Source organism: Lactuca virosa, chromosome 4, assembly GCF_052849685.1.
Source record: "Lactuca virosa cultivar CGN04683 chromosome 4, Lactuca_virosa_CGN04683_v6, whole genome shotgun sequence".
NCBI lineage: Eukaryota > Viridiplantae > Streptophyta > Magnoliopsida > Asterales > Asteraceae > Lactuca > Lactuca virosa.
Genome location: NC_136429.1, coordinates 310,052,553 through 310,074,514, shown reverse-complemented (window position 1 = coordinate 310,074,514; position 21,962 = coordinate 310,052,553).

Sequence of the window (21,962 nt, the reverse complement as noted above, 5' to 3'; positions counted from 1 at the left end):
TCCAAAACTTGAGGACAAGTTTTGAAACTTTTCAAAACTCTTCAATTTCATAACATATGAGTCTAATGTAGGTTTTAAAACTTTTAATGAAGAGACTCTTGAACATCCATAACTTGAGGACAAGTTATGGAGTTCATAAAACTATTTATGAGAAAATAACTCTTCAATTGTGTAGCCTATGACTTTAATGAAGACTTAACACAAAAAACTTTTGGTTTTCCATAACTTGAGGACAAGTTATGGAATCCATTAACAACCATCAAAATCATCAATTCAACTAACAAGCATGTCAAGAAAAACCATGATCTAGATTAAACTCATATGAACAAGACAATTCAAATCAAACAATTTTCATGTAATTAGCCTAATCATTAAACTAATACAAAACATGAAACTTTTGACCATTATCTTTTGAATTAGATTAGCATGATCATTACCACATCAAAAACAGGTTTATAAGTTCAAAAATAGCTTAGGGTAATGTTCATAGTCCAATTCCAGCCAAAAAACTCGAAAATCTGCATTCTGGGAGACCAACTCGTCGAGTTCTTTAAGGAACTCGTCGAGTTCATGCCTTAACATATGAACTCGTCAACTCGTCGATTTTTCAGTCTTGGCAGATTCTTGGCTTTGAAAAATAAGTTGCAACAAGTATAATTGAAAACAGCCCTAGGCTCTGATACCACTGATGGGTTTTGAGCAGTCTAACACTCCTAAGGTGTTCATGCAACCCTAAATACCTTGGATCTATGTTTTCTCTATTATACATGCAAACTTGAAGTTTCCAAGGTATTGCCCTTACTAGCATACAATCATAGGTACTTGTATAACAAAAACTAGATAGAATTACATACCTTTTCTTGTGGTTGATTCCTTGGAGCTTTAAGAGACTATCACCAATATTGTGAATGCCTCAAGTGGAATCACAAATCACCATCAAAAACTTGGAAGACTTGAGAGAATGTGTAGGCTCACAAAATGTGACAACCCGAAAATTTTTGCCTTGTAAAGTCAGTCCATTCAACCTAAAGTCAGACTTACTCCTGCTATCTTTTAGCACTATTTAGGGTCTGTTTGAGTGTTCGAAGCCTAGTACATTCAAGGTTTGAGTTTACAGACGAGTTAACCTAAGTTCTGCAAGTTGCATTCAAGCCGAACACTTCTTTAAGAGGAGTGTACGGCCGTACTCATGAGTGTACGGCCGTACACATGAGTGTACGACCGTACACCCATCATGTCCGTACACCCCCTCCCATATATATGATATTCCTTCATTTCTTCTCACTTTTAACACTTCCAAGTCTAGAAAATCGGTTCTCTCTCAAGTATCATCACGATTCTTCATCCTAATCCTCCAAAATCGTAAGTGATTCTTCTATCCTTCTTGATATCTTCCCTAGTTATGTATCATCTTATGATTCATCCATGAAAACAACTCTTTATGATAGATCTTCAAGAACACCAAGAACACCAAGAACACCTACTAGTTCTTGGACCATACACACGCTAAAAGGCTTCCAAAGTGTGAGTACTTCCTTTATCATCTAGTAAGGCATGTTAACCATTTGATTTATGGCCTTGAATCATCATCAAACTCATAATCATCAGGAGTGTATGGCCGTATACACCTTAGTCTGGCCGTACACCCTTGTTTGAGTCATATCCTTGAGCCTTAAACACTTATAGATGCTTGTAAACCATTAGAACACTTGTACCTGTGAACCCCTATGAATCAAGACACTAAATACACCATTTTGGTGTGTGTACGGCCGTACACACATGGTGTGGCCGTACACCCTGGCCGTACACACCTTAGTGTGGCCGTACACTCCCCTTTTGTCAATCACATGTGATTCTACACTTCATTTCAAGTGTTCCTTAGTCCCTTAGGTTGTTTCCCTTCATGATTAGTTGTGTTATACACTAATTATATACATATATGTATCAATATATGTCATTTAGGACTCGTTTCTGTATCGAGACTTCATTCGTGGAACTTCTCATCCTTACTCGAATCTTCATTTGAATCACCAACATAAGGTGAGTTCATACCCCTACATTTTACCACTTTTCACTGTTTTAAGGGGGGGGGGGGGGAATACAAGCCTAAACACAAGAAATTGTGTTTACTATAAATGATATTCTTTAAATGTTTTAAATGACACCAAGTCATCAAACTGTTTTTAAATGTTATTAAACTTTTTTAAATGTTGGAAATTTCTTTTAAATGTTATTAAACTCTTTAAAATATTGGAAAATGCTTTTTAATGTTTTATAAAATCTTTTAACTTATATTGTGTATAAATCATATTTATATGTGTATATTTATATAAATAAGATTTAAAGGGCTTAGGACTGATGATTCGCCTTATTTCCTTTTCCTTCTCTGGATGTGGACTTAGGGTAAAGTTATTTGTCCGACTGCCGTTTCAATTTTACTTATATATCTTGTGTATATATATATATATATATATATATATATATATATATATATATATGAATATAAAAGTTAGTCAAATCAGGCTTCATATTCCCTTTGTAACATGTCGAGCAAAGGGAGTGTATTCATGAATATCACATACTTAACAAGAAATACTAGTAAATTATAATAGGTATAATTTAGGAGTCAGATCATGATAACAGTCGTCTCAAACATGTATAAAGGTTTAATTACAACTTTAATTTACAAAAAGGTTTTTACAGTATTACTCGTAAACTCGTTAACACACTCAATTTGGAGACACGTCTATGTGTACTTATCTAAGTGCACATGTAGTCTAAACTAATAACCAGAGTCTCCTGGGAGGAGAGCGTGGGTTTGTGTATAGATAGATCTATACGGGACTGACTATCCTACACCTTGCTGCTAGCTACAGTGGGACTTGCAAGTCTACGAGTGACAAATGTCATATCATTTCGATGTCTTTCATCGTCGTATTTCGTTGTAGTCAATCAAGTATGGTTATGAGTACTCGCATGGGAGAAACTTACGATATTCTTACGCAGTAATATACTTTCAAAACGGTCATGAGGAGTAGTTTTTGTGATTACTTGGCGTGTACACCAAAGTTCTATATGATGAGAAACTGATAGACAGTGGAAGGTGTGAACTCTGTTTTACTTTCCTTTTCCTTTTTTGGATGTGGGGGTACGATAGAATCACACAATCGATTTTCCGTCTGTTTCTGATTTTATATGATATGTATATACCAAGTGGTCATGGGATGGTCTTATCATTCAAATCAAGTACAACACTTGGTATATACATAACAAACGGAAAACAATCTTTTCTATAGTTTTATGGTGAGTTAAAACTAACGATACAATAACATAGTACATCAACACATAGTTAGAACGGTTTTAGGGGATTAAAACTACTTTTCAATAACAATAAGGGAATATAGGATTCTCTGGGATCAATGGTAACACTTTCTAGGTAAACTAGTACATTATAAAGGATTCTTAAGAAGGTTAATGTTATGATCTCCTCGCTTATACATTCCCGAGTTATACGTAACGAAGATCTGGTAGACAATAGAATGTGAGATCTCTAACTTAGTTTCTTTTCCATGTTTGGATGTGAAACTAAGGTAGAACCCCACAATTTATTATCCGCCAAATCTTGATTATATCATAACGTGTATAAGCTAAGTAATCATGGATATTAACTCATCACTTGTTAGAATTGGTATAACTTAAATAACTCTTTGTTCGAGCTATAATCCTTTAGTTTATACATTAGGGTTATATATGATGAACACCTGATAAATTGGAGAATGTGTGAACTCAGTTTTACTTTCCTTTTCCTTGTTTGGATGTGGCGGTACGATAGAATCACACAATCGACTGTCCGTCTCATCTTGATTATATGTAACTAGTATAAACTGAGCGATTATAGAGGGAACTGGTTCAATTACGCTTTACATTAAGAAAATATACGATTTTGTTGTAGATCATTCAAACTTGTTTAATTGTCAAAGAAGTTTCTTTCTTTAAACAAAATCTTATGCACTCACCAGCTTTATAGCTGATACTCGCTTTCAAAATACTTGTATTCTCAGGTATCTAATAAGACAGGTATCCACACCGGAGTTCGTGAAGACGGAGCAGTAGTTTCTCGTCTTATCTTTTGATACAATTATAATATTAAACATGTAATGTTTTAAACTCGATGTAAACACTTTAACATCTATACTATGAATGTTGTTGCTCTGATTACTATTATGCATTGTGTTGTGATACTACATATGACGTCCTTCGCCCCCGAACGTTTCCGCCGTTCCGGTTTTGGGGTGTGACACAAAAATCATCCTACTCTCTTATTACACACACTAGTGCCAATTTTATGAGCCAAGGACTCCTTTATATAGTATACATGATTAGTGTAAACCCTAATACCCATGACTTTCCCCATTACTTAGGATCCATGGGTTAAAAGCTCCATGGACTATCCATGGACTTCCATGTAAGCTTATCCCATCCTAAATAACATTAGCCCATACTATATGAGTCCATATTTAACTAGTCTCTTTTGATCACTAAATTAATTCCAAATTAATTCTTGATCAATACTAATTAAATAATAATATGATTTCATATTAATATATTATCACTTATAATATATTAATAAATCATAAATATCCTTTTCTCATAAGTCTATCCATACAAATTATTCCAGTGAAGTGCAACCCAAATGGACCATGTCGGGTCGGGTCAAGTATATACCAATTATAGTTATGGACTTAGACACTAATCCAACAATATCGACATGAAATATCATTTCATTAGACATCGTGTGGAAGAGGGACTCCTCGTTGTGAATAGGGTATCGTCAGAGGATAACCCAACAGATCCCCTCACAAAGGGACTGAGTAGGGTTAAGCACTCGTAGCACTCTAGGAGCATTTGGCTGAACGACGATATTAGTTTTTGTGATTAGATAGGTTTTAGAAACTTGTAATAGATAAATTGTAATCGACATTTGATGATTAAATAAAGGTGTTTTATTTATGAGTAAAGTTACTATCTTGGGTTGATTATTTACTATTGTTTCACTTTGCATGTTTTGACTTCCTGAATAATAAGATTATTCGAACCATCCACAATCGATCATACATTGGAAGTAGGTATGAATGGAGACTGCCATGAATTGTCTTGTAGATTTTCTAAGGTGTTAGACATAGAAAACGTTTGCTGCAACGTTCATGAGTGCTTATGAAATAAGATTTGAGTATTGGATTAAACCCACGCTTACTTGAATCACTTCATGGAATTAATCACGAGTGATTGTAAGACGATAATATCATATAGTCTTAAAACCTAGAGATATGAGCTGTTGTTTTCAAGTTGGTTGTGCATTGATAATGCGTAAACGCATCAGTAACTTGATGTTATAAAACGCATTGTTGTGTATGATTTGATGAGAAAATAGTACAAGCATATGAGTCAAATTTTATCTATTCCTCCTACCTCACAAGGGTAAGAGTGATATCTTGGGCCCCTCGATGATTTGGTTTGACCTATGTGCCAAACCCGGTCAGGACTGAGTTGATGTGTTCAACTAAGTTCTATGTCGAACAAATCAGAGATCGAGAAACAAACTGCTGGACAATAAGTATGACTATGTTCCGTGTGATTGTCCACATGATATCTTGAGAACGGAGGACTATATGATCCCTTATCTAAAGGATATGTCTTTTGACTGGGTCAAGTTGACAGAGGCTTTTGAGAGCTACGATTGCTAATCGGATCCTGAAGTCGTATTTGCAATTATAGTTATTAGACTTATCCAAGTGGGAGACTGTTAGATTATGTGTCTAAGACCATAACTATATTTGGTATGTACTTGACCCGATAGAGCATGGTCCTTTTGGGTTGCCTTCACCGGAGCAACTTGACTGGATGATTAGTGGAGAGAGAGGATAATATGGTTTATTAATATATTATAAGAATAATATATTAAAAGAGAATTCATATTAGTTAGTTAATATGTTGGTCAAGAATTAATTTAGAATTAATTTAGTGATCAAAAGATATTAATTGAACTTAGGGGATTGGATTGCAATTATAAGATAATTGGATTTTGGGTTGTGGATCTCTATGGGCTATAAGGTGGACGAAATTAGGGTGGAAGCCCAACTTGAATTCGTCCAGGGCCTTATTCCAGAAGGTTCCTTGGACTTCTTAAGGCCTAAGCTATCCAATTAGGGTTTTGACTGAAACCCTAGCAGCACACCTATATAAAGGACCCTAGGGCACCTAAAATCGGCTACCACTTGTTTCAAGAGTCCTAGAGCCGATTTTTAGAGCCTCCATCCTCTCTCTTCAAGATCATCTTCTTGCTTTGGTGTTTGTGAGCCATCAGAGGTATTACATTTGTGATACTAAGCTTTTGAAAGTCAAGATTCTTGCAACTTGTGAAAGGTAATCATCTAAACTTGTTTTAGTTATAGATCTCGAATTCAATATGCTAGATCTAGGGTTTTCAAGCTTTGGATGATTTTCATGTACAATAGAGAAACGTAGATCCAAAGCTTTAGGGTTTTGCATGTGCACATATGATTGTTCTTTTGTGTAAAACCCATAAAAAAAGGCATGAACTTTACAGAGAATTGATTGGCCATCACAGGAGAAGCCTCACATGAACCCGAGAGGATTTGGAATTGCCTGAGCTCTCCTCTAAAACCTCTAGTTATGCTGCCACTTCTGTAAAAAAAAAGTCAAAATTGGTCAAATGGACATTCAGTATGATCACATCATGAACCATAAACTCCATGTTTGCTCAAAACGTACTTACCCCATCCCACTAAGAGGAACCCCTTGGCTTGCTAATGGTTTTCCTTCACGATTGAAAGGATCAATGAGTGCTCTCTGTGAATATCAACCCAAAAATCATGAGCCACAACCTTTAATTTTATCATAATAAACATCAATATGTGTTTAAGAATAGTAAACCGAACATATAAAAATATGTATAAAATCATAAAACTTTATACCTTCATTGGTTGGCCATCAGATTCTGATGAGCTTTCTTCAGAAGAACTGTTTTTCTGTTTCTTGGCAACCTTCTTTTTCTCAACAGACCGAGCTACACAACCATTGAGTACCTTTTGCTTCTTAATACTGACCACTTGCTTCTCAACAATTTCTGAAACACCCCAAAAGAATGTGAAAATGTGTTACTTGAATTGTTAAAAGCTATTCAAATTTACAAACAATAGAAGAAAATTATATCATTATTAAGTTTATACGGTAGCACACATGGTGTTTCTAAGTAGTAGTTGGTATGTCGGAAGTATCCTGTAGTTGGTGTCTTGTTAAGGTGAATTAACCGATAAAGTTGATGAAGGAGAAAGAAGGTGGAGACGCTAGCTGATCAAACGAACAAAATTAGATAAGTTTCAAAAACAAAACCTAAGTTTTAGAACAAATTTATTGCTTGATACCTATAAATTTCTTACTGGAGCTACACCGATTCCTGAACAAAGAAAGACGAACAGATAGCTGGTCCGACTGGCAAATGACTCCAATGAAACAATTTCATTAATCACCAGAAGGCTTAATCAAAGCGGGATTAAACTTCCGAGCTACAAACATAGAAAATTAACAGCCAAATAACAGTGTTGAAGTTTACCTGATTCGCTAACCAACCGTAAACGTGAAGAAAATCGTTTGTTGTAGACAATACTTTGATAACTCTTCCATGTGGACAGGAGGAAATAGAAGGTAGCAATGGCGGTGTGCGGTGGTTTTCCTCAGTTCAAACAAATGGGTCGGGATTCTAATATGATAAGCATAACCCGTAAATATGTTGCTGTTAATTTAGAACCCTAGCCTAATCCCTAAACCCTTAATCTGAATTTCAGAGTCGAAATCCTGCTCCCTCACTAGCGATGCTCCTCACCACTGCAGCCTCTTGATGCCGATTTTAAGTGTGTACTTCGATTTTATAAGCCCTCTTGACAGAAACCACCACAAAGCAAATCCACCTTCTTCATACGAAGGGAGCAATGGAGCAGCAAAGAGAACGAACTGTTTTGTGCAGGTCATGCGGGATAGTTATAGAAGCGAAAGAAACATTATTGGAGGAGGAGGGTGGCAAGGTGGGAATCCTTGCGGATAAGAATGGAAGAGAAGAATGAGAAAAGGAAAGCATTGTGGCGTGAAAAAAAAAAGACGTCCATGGGAAAACAGGATAGAGAAAAAACATCACTGTAGCTAAGGTTTTAAGAATTAATAGTATATACTAATAATTACGTTATGTATAAATACTCATGGACAAATGATAGTTATATAAAAAATATAGGTTTCCTTTTTGGTTTGAGTAAACCCTAACATATAGATAAATGACAATTTTATCCTTACACTTCAATTAAAATCAAAATAACAATTGCCATCAAATTACAATCAAACCATTACAAAATGGACAATTTTTTATATAAAAAAAACAAATTTAAATTAAAAAGAAAAACACATGCACAATAATAATAATAATAATAATAATAATAATAATAATAATTAAGAAAACGTTAATAATAACAAATATGAATGAAACAGAAATCAAAATTTGTCTGCAAAAAGACAAAACTTATGATCAATGGCTAGTAAACATACCAACACAAAAGAAATTAGAAGCTTTGATTGCTTTGCACACAAAATTGCATTTCCAATTTGGAAAGGGTGCTATTATGCACACACCCCCTATATATAATCATATGTCATTAATCTTATTTTTTAGGTTATCATTAAATGATATGAGTAATGTGTATCATTACTTCATTATAATTAATTTATTATTTAATAATTACATTTTATCACTAATTTTATTAATATTAATAATTTCAAGCTTATTTTTCATTAAGATAAAAAAACCACAATAATATTTTTATAATATTGTAATATAAATAATATTATAAAGAAATAAAATTCCAAATAAAGTTTTCATCAATTTTTTATCCTTGTTTTTAGTTGTAAACTCACAAACTTAATATATTTTATTTTGTTTACATTTCCATAAACCTAATATCATTGATTGTAAGAAGAAATATAATAATATTATAAGAAAAATAATTTCTGAACAAATCTTCATCATTTTTTTTAAATTTTAAATATTAAATAACAAAAATATTATTAAAAAAAATATAATATATATTTTTTCTATTTCCATAAACTTAAAATCATTCGGTTGTGAACAAGTCTTTGTGACAGATCCATAATGCCGAAATGGAAGACATCAGGTAATAAACCTACAAACATAATATATTTTCATTTTTTTTCCGTTTTCATAAATTTAATATAGATTATTTTTTATTAGAAGGAAACCACAATTGTCTTTTTTTAGACATAAAGCCATTATGTTATTTTTTTGCCATTACCACAAATCTAATATTATTAATTGAAACAAAAATATAAATAATATTGTAAGAAAAATAAATTTCCTAACAAATCCTTTTAATAAAATATAGATGCCATTTATATATAGTTTGTTGCAAATAATTATAAATAAATTTGTTTTGCGAAGCGTATTTTGTATTACGATTAAATATCATGAACCTTATAACAACTATATGTTTTAAAAATATTTAAAGATTGGGGTGCCATATCTCTAATTACTCTCCGTCAAGACCGACTAATATTTTTATTTCAATGTACCGACTTTCTATTGCTTAACAATTTTTATAAATTTGATTTTTTATTATTTAATTAAATGTATTAAGATAATAAAAACATAAATTAAAGTTTCAAACTAAAGGGTTCAATTTTAATGTTAAAAATAAATAAAGATTCAAACTAAAAAGTATAATATGAAAATAACGTATATAGAGGGACTAAAATTACATTTAAAATTTTAAAGTAAAAATTCTTTGAAATGAAAATGATTACTGGTATTACTGAAAGTTTGTTTTTCAAAATTTATGGCAAGGTATCATTAATGTATATAGGAGAACCAAAACAAAGCGAGAAAAAAAAAGCGGCAAACTCCCAATCAAAATTAGTCAAAGGATATTATGATATAATTAAAAACCTTATAAATAGGCAAACTCCCAATTAAAATTAGTCAAAGGATATTATGATATAATTAAAAACCTTATAAGTAAATAGCTTGGTGTGTAAAAAAACTAAAAGGAGTTGAAATAGTTAATCTATTAATTCCTTCAGACCCATTTCCGAAAAATTCCTCGACTCCTCCTTAAGACCCATTTCGAACAACAAAGTCTTTTAAACCAATTTCGTAGAGACTGTTGAATATAAGATGGATTTTGTCTGAGGAGAGAGGTTTTAGGCTGAAAATATGGTGAGAAGGAGAGAAACACTGGAAAGTAAGGAGAAGGAGAAACATCGGGAAATCGTCGGAGATAGGAAGAAGGAGAATAAGAAAGTAAGCGAATAGGAAAGGGGCACCGGAGGCTCACATGAAGGAGAATATAAGGAAAATGTGGAAAAGCAACGATTGCATGGTGGGTACCCAGCCAAATTCAGTAGAATCGGAACAACAGTTCCTAGGATGTTGTAACCACAACCTTAACCGGTTAATTAAATTGGTTTCTAAAATTTGCAACTGCTCTCAGAACCACCGGAACCGATTTCGCTTTTGGGTACCTGCTTCCTAAAACTTTCAAACTATTTCAAGCCGAAAGTTATGAAATTTTTTATAATTGTCTATTTAAAAACCTCATACTTTATAATGAGTACCCTCCAATATACATAATCACAAAACAGATATGCGATTGGATTCAAATATGTCAGCAACTTGTTAGTCATCTTTATAACTTCCTTTCTTCAAATTCATTAATCCTTCAAGCAATGTGGGATAATGTTTAGCCAGTGTCCACCATCTTGTTATTATTTTGATATTGTAAACATTTGTTATTCACTTATCCCACATTCACATAGATGGCAATTTCCTTTGTTATTTGAATAATATAAAGATTAGCTATTGTATGTTACTATCTAGCAATGTTCTAGATTAGCTACTGTATGTTACTATCTAGCCATGTTCTTGACAGTAACATTTTTAAGTTGTTTTTAATAAATTTTTTAAGGTCACAATTACAGTTAAAACGTATGACAATCATATTATATACGTATCAATGTTAACAAATAAAAAAAATGGCATATATATATATATATATATATATATATATATATATATATATATATATATATATATACTAGTTGCAAGACCCATGTATTACATGAGTTAATTTAAAAAAAATTAAATATAAAAATCAAAATATTCGAGAACTTTGAATTTATAAGAAAATAAAAAAAATAATAAATTATAATAATTGAAAGTTTTTTATCTTTTAAATTTAAATAAATAAACAAAAGAAACTAATAAGCTTTACTTCGGGAATTTTGAAATTAAAAAGTAAGTTCATTAATGAAATTGATATCAATTTATTACTACATTTTTTGTAATTATTACACTAAAATATTATGTGGAATTTTATAAAATAAAAAACTTATAAAATGACATGTGGAAAAAAAAATAATTCAAAAGAACTACAAAATGACATTTGGCTAATTGAATGATAGTGTGACATGTGGCAAATAAAGATGACAATGGGGGCGGGGAACACATGGGACCCCAATCCCCATCCTCATCACCGAATCCTCATTCCAATCCCCATCCCCATCCCCATCCCCATCGGCGAATATAAATAAACCCCCATCCCCACCCCCAACGGGGACTGGGATCCCCAATGAGGAAACGGGGATTTCTTTTTCTCTTTTAATATGCAAACTTTTACGTAAGAAAAAACTCTAAATTTCAATTTTACCAGCATAAGTTTAAAGATTTTATAAAATATATAAGTACCCATAATTTGCATAAAAAATATAAATAAATTTTCTACCAAATTTAAATACATACATGAAAAATCAAGTAGAAAAAAATTATCAGATTGATATTTAAGGTAAAATAGATCAACCAAAGAGAAAAAAATATACACGAGTTTAAATTAGATAAAAGAAAAAACAAAAGTATAGTTTCAACCAAGTAATTACTAATGAGTTAGGTTACTTTGATCAAATTTTATGTTTTATAAATTATACTATAAATATATGTTTTGTATTATTTTTATATATTAATATATGTCGGGGGCAGGTCCAGGGTCGGGGATTAAGGGTATCCCCATCCCCACTTTTTTTATTCGGGGATTCCCCATCCCCGGTCAACTTAGGGATTCCCCAGTCAAAACGGGTCCGGGCTTCGGGTTTCCCATTGGGTATGTGGTTTTTTTGCCAGTGGCAAAAGAAAACATTTATTTATTATAGTAGAAGATATAAAGACAAAAATGCAAAAATGGTCCCTGTGGTTTGTCATGTTTGTGGATATGGTCCAAACCTTTTGAAAATTAGATTTTTGGTCCTTATTGAGAGGTTTGTGTGTGGAACAGGTCCCTGGAGTTAACCACAGTTTGTTTTTGGCTGTTAAACCCCTCACGTGCATTACACACGAGGGCATAACTATCTTTTTACTTGAGGGACTATTTTTGCAATTCCTGAACTAATAAATGGAGACTTCCTGTAACGATGTAAAAGTTTAAATCAAAATTTTCATTTTAAACACAATAAAACTCATTTCATCATTCTTAAAAACATAAGTATCTCAAATGTCAACCAATAAATCACAATCCCAGAATCATAAAAAAAAACAATCTTCCGCCAGTGTGTACAATCATGCCGGTGCCTTGCCGCGATCCTCAGAACTACCTGAAACACGTAACACATAACACGGTAAGCATAAAGCTTAGTGAGTTCCCCAAAATACCACACATATCACATTAGCCTCTCACGGCTATACTTGAATAAGACCCCCTGGTCAATATGTCTCAGTGGGACCCTCCGGTCCCACACTCGGGTGGACCCTCCGGTCCTAACTCATCAAGCACAACATAAATCACAAGAAATAGCAGGATATCACAACACACAATATAAGCATATAAGACCCTCTGTTCAAACATACATTACCTACTCAAGGTATGTATACTGAGAACACTCACCTCGTAAGCTAGCAATGAAAACCTCAAACTCGGAAACTCGATCTCTACCCACCGGTCTAGCTCCCGCCTAGCACATAATAATTATCCCTAATTAATATTGGATCACAAGAAACTAGACTAACCCTTCTACCTCACAGAAGGGTGAAAATACCATTTTACCCCTCAATAGACCACAATTTGACCAAACCCTAAAAGTCAAAGAAAGTCAACTCCAGTGAGTAAGCTGCACGTACTAGATCGCTACGCTGCGCGTACTCGGCGGTCAAGCAGGCATCGGGGATGCTCGCCCCCTACGCCGCGCGTACTGGGATTACGCCTAGCGTACGCCCAAGTTTCACATTCTTCTCATTTTTGGTCTTAATCCGTTAAGTCACAAGCTCATATCACAGATCTGGACTCCCTAAAGCCTCTTCTCATATCACAGATCTGGACTCCCTAAAGCCTCTTAGTCCATAAAGTCGGTGACTTTAAGCCTTTGCATGGCTGATTTGGTCACTAACACTCAAAACATCCATTCCCTTTCCTTATGAAGCTCATAACTCATGCATGGCTCATCCCCATCGTCCAAGATGGGATTTTTATGACTCTCCTTTACACAATACACTGAAAAGGGGCAGATCAAGGTCCTTGGAGTCCAATATCTCATAAAGTCTCCAACTTTTGGGACAAAACCCTAAAATACTCAACAACATGCTCATGACAAAGGAAAGGCAAAGACTGAAGCTTTTTACCTCAATAAGAAGCCTCCTACTTAGATTTTCTCGGATCTAGAAGCTTGGACTCCAACTCCCTCTTCTTCAAGGCCTTCTCTTCTTCTTCTAGGACAGAGGTTAGGACACTCTTAGGGTTTTCTCTCTGGAAATGGTGGCCAGAAATTAGGCCAACACATTCCTTATATAGGGGACTCACCCTAAATTAGGGTTGCACTATGGGCCTAGTACGCCCAGGGTACTCTCGGGTACGCCCAGCGTACTAGGTGGTCCTCCACGTTACATGCATGCTGTTGAGTATGCTAAGCGTACTCCTCAGTTACGCCCCGCGTACTCAATCTTCACTCTTTTATAAAAAGGGCCAAAATAGACAATAGCTCAATAGATCAAGGTTCTTGAGGTATACATGGACTCGGAATGTTACAATTCTCCCCCACTAGAATCAGACTTCGCCCCCGAAGTCATGCTCCTCGAATAGCTCCGGATGCTGCTCCCGCATCTCGGACTCCGGTTCCCAAGTCAACTCGGACCCTTTCCGATGTTGCCACTGAACCTGAACCAGGGGCACCTCTTTGTTTCTCAACACTTTCATCTTTCGATCCATAATCGCGATCGGTCTCTCTATATAATTCAGGCTCGCATCCACCTGAATGTCCTCCAGTGGCACCACTGCCGACTCATCGGCCACACACTTCCTCAACTGAGATACGTGGAAGGTGTTATGGATCTGACTCAACTCTGTAGGTAGCTCCAAGTGGTATGCTACCTTACCCACTCTAGCGACTACCCTGAAAGGACCGATGTATCGGGGCCCCAGCTTGCCCCTCTTCCTGAACCGTATTACCCCTTTCCATGGGGATACTTTTAGGAGAACGAGATCTCCAACTTGAAACTCAAGCTCGGACCTACGCCTGTCCGCATAACTCTTTTGGCGACTCTGAGCCGTCAATAACCTTTGTCTGACCTGCTGAATCTGCTCGGCCGTCTTCAGCACTATCTCCGTGCTGCCCATCACCCTCTGCCCATCACCCTCTGCCCATCACCCTCTGCCCCACCTCTCCTCAGCAGATGGGAGTCTGACACCTCCTTCCATATAGGAGCTCGAATGGTGGCATACCAATACTCGAATGATGGCTGTTGTTATAAGAAAACTCAGCCAATGGTATGTAGGTGTCCCAACTTCCTCCGAAGTCCAAGACACATGCACGCAACATGTCCTCGAGCGTCTGAATCGTCCGCTCGCTCTGCCCATCCGTTTGTGGGTGATACGCAGTGCTGAAGTGCAGGCGTGTGCCCAACTCCTCATGAAATTTCTTCCAAAACCTGGAAGTGAAACGCACATCTCGATCCGACACTATAGACGTCGGCACTCCATGCCGGGCCACCACCTCTCTCACATATATCTCTGCTAGCCTCTCTACAGAAGAGCTCTCATTGATAGCAAGGAAGTGAGCGATCTTCGTCAACCGATCCATAATTACCCAAATTGCGTCGACACCCCGCGCGGTCCTCGACAACTTGGTGATAAAATCCATGGAAATTTGTTCCAATTTCCACTGGGGAACCTCTAATGGCTGCAACTTGCCATGCGGGCGCTGGTGCTCGGCCTTAACCCGACGACAGGTCAAGCACCTCTCGACTACCCATGCAACATCCCTATTCATACAGGGCCACCAGTAGTCTCTTTTCAGGTCCAAATACATCTTAGTGGCCCCGGGATGGATCGAGAATCTCGATCTATGCGCCTCCTCCATCAGTGTGCTACGAGCTCCCCCCGTATACGACACCCAAATCCGACCCTGAAAGGTCATAAGCCCTCGGCTATCCGTCACAAACTCAGATACCTGACCAATCACCCGCTCCTTCTTGCGGTTCTCCGGTCTCACGGCCTCCGCCTGGGCCTCTCGAATGATATCCAATACCAGAGTCATAACTGTCATTATCATACACACATTCTAAATCGGGGCACTCTCCGCTCTGCGGCTCAGGGCATCGGCTACCACATTAGCCTTACCCGGGTGGTACAGGATCTCACAGTCGTAATCCTTTACCACATCCAACCATCTTCTCTGGCGCATGTTCAAATTGGGCTGATCCATCAGGTACTTTAGGCTCTTATGGTCCGTGTATATGGTACACCGAACCCCATACAGATAATGGCGCCAGATCTTGAGGGCGAATACCACCGCCCCCAGCTCGAGATCGTGGGTGGGATATCTCGTCTCATGAGGCTTCAACTGCCTCGATTGTAACAACGTGAATTTTCAAAACAATTTTTCATTTTAAAACATACTTTCATTCATACGATAATCATCAAAACATAATGTATCCACTGTAACAAAACAAAACATGTCCCAAGATCTCATATACATAAATCCTCTCAGTGTGTACCAATCATGCTGGCGCCTTCCCGCGATCCTCGCTAGTACCTGAAACACATAACACAACTGTAAGCATAAATGCTTAGTGAGTTCCCCAAAATACCACATACCACACATACGCCTTTCCAAGCCATAACTCTATAGGATCTTCCGATCCATGTGTATCAGGGGACTTCCGTCCCAAATCCCGGTAGACCTTCCGGTCCGTAACCTCTTGACCTTCCGGTCCATATCATCTCGACCTTCCGGTCCTTACCATACGTAACATACATAGCACATACATACATATCATCTTGACCTTCCAGTCCTTATCATTCATAACATACATAACACATACATATCACATAACCGCATATAACACATACATCATAGCATACAAGACCTTCCGGTCACACATAGGTACCCTTCCAGGTACAGTATAGTGAGAAGACTCACCTCGTATGATGTCTAGTAACTCACGTGCTCGATATCCCTGAATCTCGAAACAACGACCTAGCCCCGCCTAATCACATCAAGTAATTATTTCAAATCATTAAAGGCTCTCAAGGCTAGACTACATCCCTTTCTACAATCCCACAGAAGGGTAAAAGACCATTTTACCCCTCCCTGACCCAAAGTCCAAATGTTGACCAAAACCCTAAAAGTCAACAAAAGTCCAGATGTGTAATCCCAGACTTCGCCCTCGGAGTTGGGCGAAGTCTGGTTCTAGTGGGCGTACCCGGCGACCATTTTACCCCTCCCTGACCCAAAGTCCAAATGTTGACCCAAAGTCCAGATGTTTACAATTCTCCCCCACTAGAACCAGACTTCGCCCTCGAAGTCTCATGCTGTAAACATCTTCGGATGCTGCTCCCGCATCTCTGACTCTGTCTCCCAAGTCAGCTCAGATCCCCTCCGATGTTGCCACTGAACCTGAACCAGGGGTACCTCCTTGTTCCTCAGAACCTTGATCTTTCGATCCACAATCGCGATTGGCCTCTCAGCATAATTCAGGCTCGCATCCACCTGAATATCCTCCAGTGGTACCACCGCCGACTCGTCGGCTATACACTTCCTCAACTGAGACACGTGGAAGGTATCATGAATCTGACTCAACTCCGCAGTTAGCTCTAACCGATATGCTACCTTTCCAACCCTCGCGGTCACCCTGAACGGACCGATGTACCGGGGCCCCAACTTGCCCCTCTTCCTGAACCGGATCACTCCTTTCCAAGGAGATACCTTCAGGAGTACGAAATCTCCCACCTGGAACTCAAGCTCGGATCGTTGCCTATCCGCATAACTCTTCTGACGACTCTGAGCCGTCAGTAACCTCTGTCTAACCTGTTGTATCTGCTCTGTCGTCTGCAGCACTATCTCAGTTCTACCCATCACACGCTGTCCTACCTCTCCCCAGCAGATGGGAGTCCGACACCTCCTTCCGTACAACAACTCGAAGGGAGGCATACCAATGCTAGAATGGTGGCTGTTGTTGTAGGAAAACTCAGCCAACGGCAAGTACGTGTCCCAACTTCCTCCGAAGTCCAACACACATGCTCAAAGCATGTCCTCGAGCGTCTGAATCGTCCCCTCACTCTGTCTGTCCGTCTGGGGGTGGTAAGCGATACTGAAATGCAACCTCGTGCCCAACTCCTCGTGAAACTTCTTCCATAACCTGGAAGTGAAACGTACATCTCGATCTGACACAATCGAGATCGGCACCCCATGTCGTGATACCACCTCCCGCACATACAACTCTGCCAGCCTCTCCGCAGAAGAGCTCTCACTGATAGCAAGAAAATGCGCGCTCTTCGTCAGCCGGTCGACGATCACCTAAATTGCATCGACACCCCTCGCGGTCCTCGGCAATTTGGTGATGAAATCCATGGAAATCTGTTCCCACTTCCACTGGGGAACCTCAAGCGGCTGCAACTTGCCATGCGGACGCTGGTGCTCGGCCTTAACCTGGCGACAGGTCAAGCACCTCTCGACAAACCACACGACATCCCTCTTCATACAGGGCCACCAATAATCTTTCTTCAGGTCCAAATACATCTTCGTGGCCCCGGGATGGATCGAGAACCTCGATCTATGCGCCTCCTCCATCAGAATGGTATGTGCCCCTCCTGCATGCGGCACCCAAATCCGACCCTGAAAGGTCATCAGCCCTCGACTATCGGTCACGAACTCGGACACCTGCCCGATCACCCGCTCCCTCTTGCGGTTCTCCAGTATCACGGCCTCTGCCTGGGCCTCCCGAATGGTGTCCAACACCGGGGTCATCACTGTCAACCTCATACAAGTGCCTCGAATCGTGGCACTCTCCGCCCTACGGCTCAGCGCATCGGCTACCACATTAGCTTTGCCCGGGTGGTACAGGATCTCACAATCATAATCCTTTACCACATCCAACCATCTTCTCTGACGCATGTTCAGATTGGGCTGATCCATCAGATACTTCAAACTCTTATGGTCCGTATAAATGGTACATCGAACCCCATACAAATAGTGACGCCAGATCTTGAGGGCGAACACCACTGCCCCCAACTCCAGATCGTGGGTGGGATACCTCGTCTCATGAGGCTTCAGCTGCCTCGATGCATACGCTATCACATGCCCTCTCTGCATAAGCACCACACCAAACCCCGATATCGATGCGTCACAATATACCATAAAATCCTCCCTCCCTTCCGGGAGGGCTAACACAGGGGCTTCACATAACTTCTGGCGAAGTGTCTCAAACGAGGTCTGCTGCTCTGGACCCCATGAAAAAGCAACACCCTTCCGGGTCAATCTGGTGAGAGGCACAGCAATCTTGGAGAAATCCCTGATAAATCTCCGATAATAGCCGGCCAATCCTAGAAAACTCCTGATCTCGGTGGGAGATCTCGGCACCTCCCAACTCATCACTGCCTCGATCTTGGCCGGATCGACCAATATCCCCTTCTGATTGACGAGATGCCCCAAGAACTGGACCTCTCGGAACCAGAAATCGCACTTGGAGAATTTGGCATAAAGCCTCTCCGTCCTCAATACCCCGAGAATCTCTCTTAGATGCTCCTCGTGCTGCTCTCTAGATCTCGAATACACCAATATATCGTCGATGAACACGATCACCGAACGATCCAACATCGGTCTACACACCCTGTTCATGAGGTCCATGAACGCTGCTGGTGCATTGGTGAGCCCGAAAGGCATCACCACGAACTCGTAATGCCCATAACGAGTCCTGAACGCTGTCTCCTGGATATCCTCATCACGTACTCTCATCTGGTGATATCCAGACCTCAGATCAATCTTGGAGAACCAAGACGCTCCCTGCAACTGATCGAACAAATCGTCGATCCTCGGTAATGGGTAACTGTTCTTGACCGTCAACTTGTTCAACTCCCGGTAATCGATACACATCCGGTGTGAACCATCCTTTTTCTTGACAAAAAGGATCGGCGCTCCCCATGGTGAGCTACTCGGTCGAATAAACCCCTTCCCCAGCAGCTCCTGAAGCTGCGAGGATAACTCCTGCATCTCTGGCGGCGCAAGGCGATAAGGCGCCTTGGCGATAGGCGCTGCCCCCGGAACCAAATCAATGCGGAACTCTACCTGCCTCTCGGGAGGCACTCCCGGCAACTCCTCGGGAAAAACATCCGGGAACTCACGCACTATCGGAACGTCATCCATCGAACTTGGCCTCCCAGCGGCCTCTCGTGTGTCCATCACATAGGCTACAAACCCGCTGCAGCCCTGCTGTAAACTCTGTCTCGCTCTGGCAGCCGAATAGAACGCTGACCCACATCGGGTACCCTCGCCGTACACCATAAGTACTCCCCCACTGGGGTCTCGTATCGTCACCAACTGTCGCTCGCAGTCTATCACAGCCCCAAATCGGCTCAACCAATCCATGCCCACTATGACACACACGTCCCTCATCGCTATCGGGACCAGATCTATCGGGAACTCAACACCGAAGATCTCGAGTACACATCCTCATATCACCTCCGTAGCATACACCGCTCGCTCGTCGGCTATGGAAACTCGCAGAGGTCGACTCATCGCCTCTCGTCTGCTACTGATGTGCCGACTAAACGCTATCAACACAAATGATCAACTCGCACCCGAGTCAAATAACACTAAGGCAGGTACAACACTCACAAGAAAAGTACATACGCATATCATCATATAAGCACAAGATCTCATCTCAGCATAAAATAAATAAATAAGAATACATACCAGCCACAACATCGGGCGCTGCGCGGACCTCCTCCGCTGTCAACTGGAAAGCTCTCCCACGAGCCTTCGGTGCCTCGGCCTTCACTGGCCGAACCTCGGTAACCCTAACAGCAGGGGCAGATCCCTGTGCTGATCCCTGATGTAACTGCGGGCACTCGGCCTTCCGATGGCCAGTCTGGTTGCAATGAAAGCAAACCATAAATCCCTTGGGGCAATCCTTGGCGATATGCCCCTCCTTGCCACACTTGTAGCAAGCACCCGATCGATAGACCCCATCATGTCCCTTGCCGCACTTCCCACAAGTGCGGCCCTTCTGGCCTCCAGATCTCGTATCAGCGGACTTGGCCCGCTTGGCTGCCGGCTGAGACTGTGCCGGCCGCCGATCCATCCTCTGAGACTCGGCCTCCTCCCTGGCCTGAGTCTCCAACTCAATCTCCCTCTTTCGGGCATTTGCCTGAAGCTCAGCAAATGTCCGGTAAGTCGAGTTCGACACGAACTCCCGTATATCCCTCCTCAACACGCCCAAATACCGGCTCATGCGTGCCTGCTCAGTAGACACCTGCTCAGGGCAAAACATCGCCCTCTCATGAAACTTCCTGGTAACCACAGTAACTGAATCAGTACCCTGCTTGAGGGTCAAGAACTCCTGAACCAACCGTTCCCTCTCCACAGGGGGAACATACTCATCTCTGAACATGGTGGTGAACCTCTCCCAGGTCACCGCTGAAATATCTACAAGAGTGAAGCTCGCCGTCACGAACTTCCACCAATCCTTCGCTCCCAAGCGGAGCTGGTTCAACGCGAACCGTACCCTCAGATGCTCCGGACATGAACACGTGTAGAAGCATCCCTCGATATCAGAAATCCATCTCATCGCAGTGATCGGATCCTGCGTCCCATCAAACTCTAGTGGCTTCGTGTTGCTGAACTCCCAAAGCAACAACGAGTCACCTCCCTGAGGCCTGGCGGCAGCCACAGCCGCAGTAGCCGCAGCAGTCGCTGCCTCAGTCACTGCTGCGTACCGCTCATCAAACGTCTCAATAAATGTGGTCTTGATAGACCCAAACATCTTCGGAATCTCGGCTCGAATTGCCGCTGCCACCTCATCGTGGATCATCTGACGAAGCTCCTCGTCACTCACGCCGCTCGCCTCAGGTCTGTGGCGTGTCCCAACCATGATGTCTCTGAAATACAACACAAAAGAAATCAGAGACTCGCTCGAGCATACTCGCACTCGATAACTCAACCCTACTTGTTCCTTGGTACCCAATGGATTCTTACTTAGAGTGCGCACTGCTCTGGTGTCTTCAGTAGTACGGGCCCTATACTACCGTCCACACCACAACAGTATTCACCCTAAGTCCTCCTCCTTGGATCCCAGATCACAAGTACTCTATATCTCACTGGCATAGGCTACCCTTCGGTAGACCTCTCATCAGCTCCTCAATGCTACCTACTCGCTCTCAAGCATCACATAGCAGCAAAATCCTTCCTAGGCTAAGGCATCACAAAATCAGGCCACTCTAGTCCTAATATGAATACCTAGCCAACTCTAGCATGCATATCATATCATAACATATCTCATAACACATAATGTAAGGGTATTTTGGGAAATCACCGTTCGGGCGCTAGCTGATCGTACACACTGCTTCCTTCTG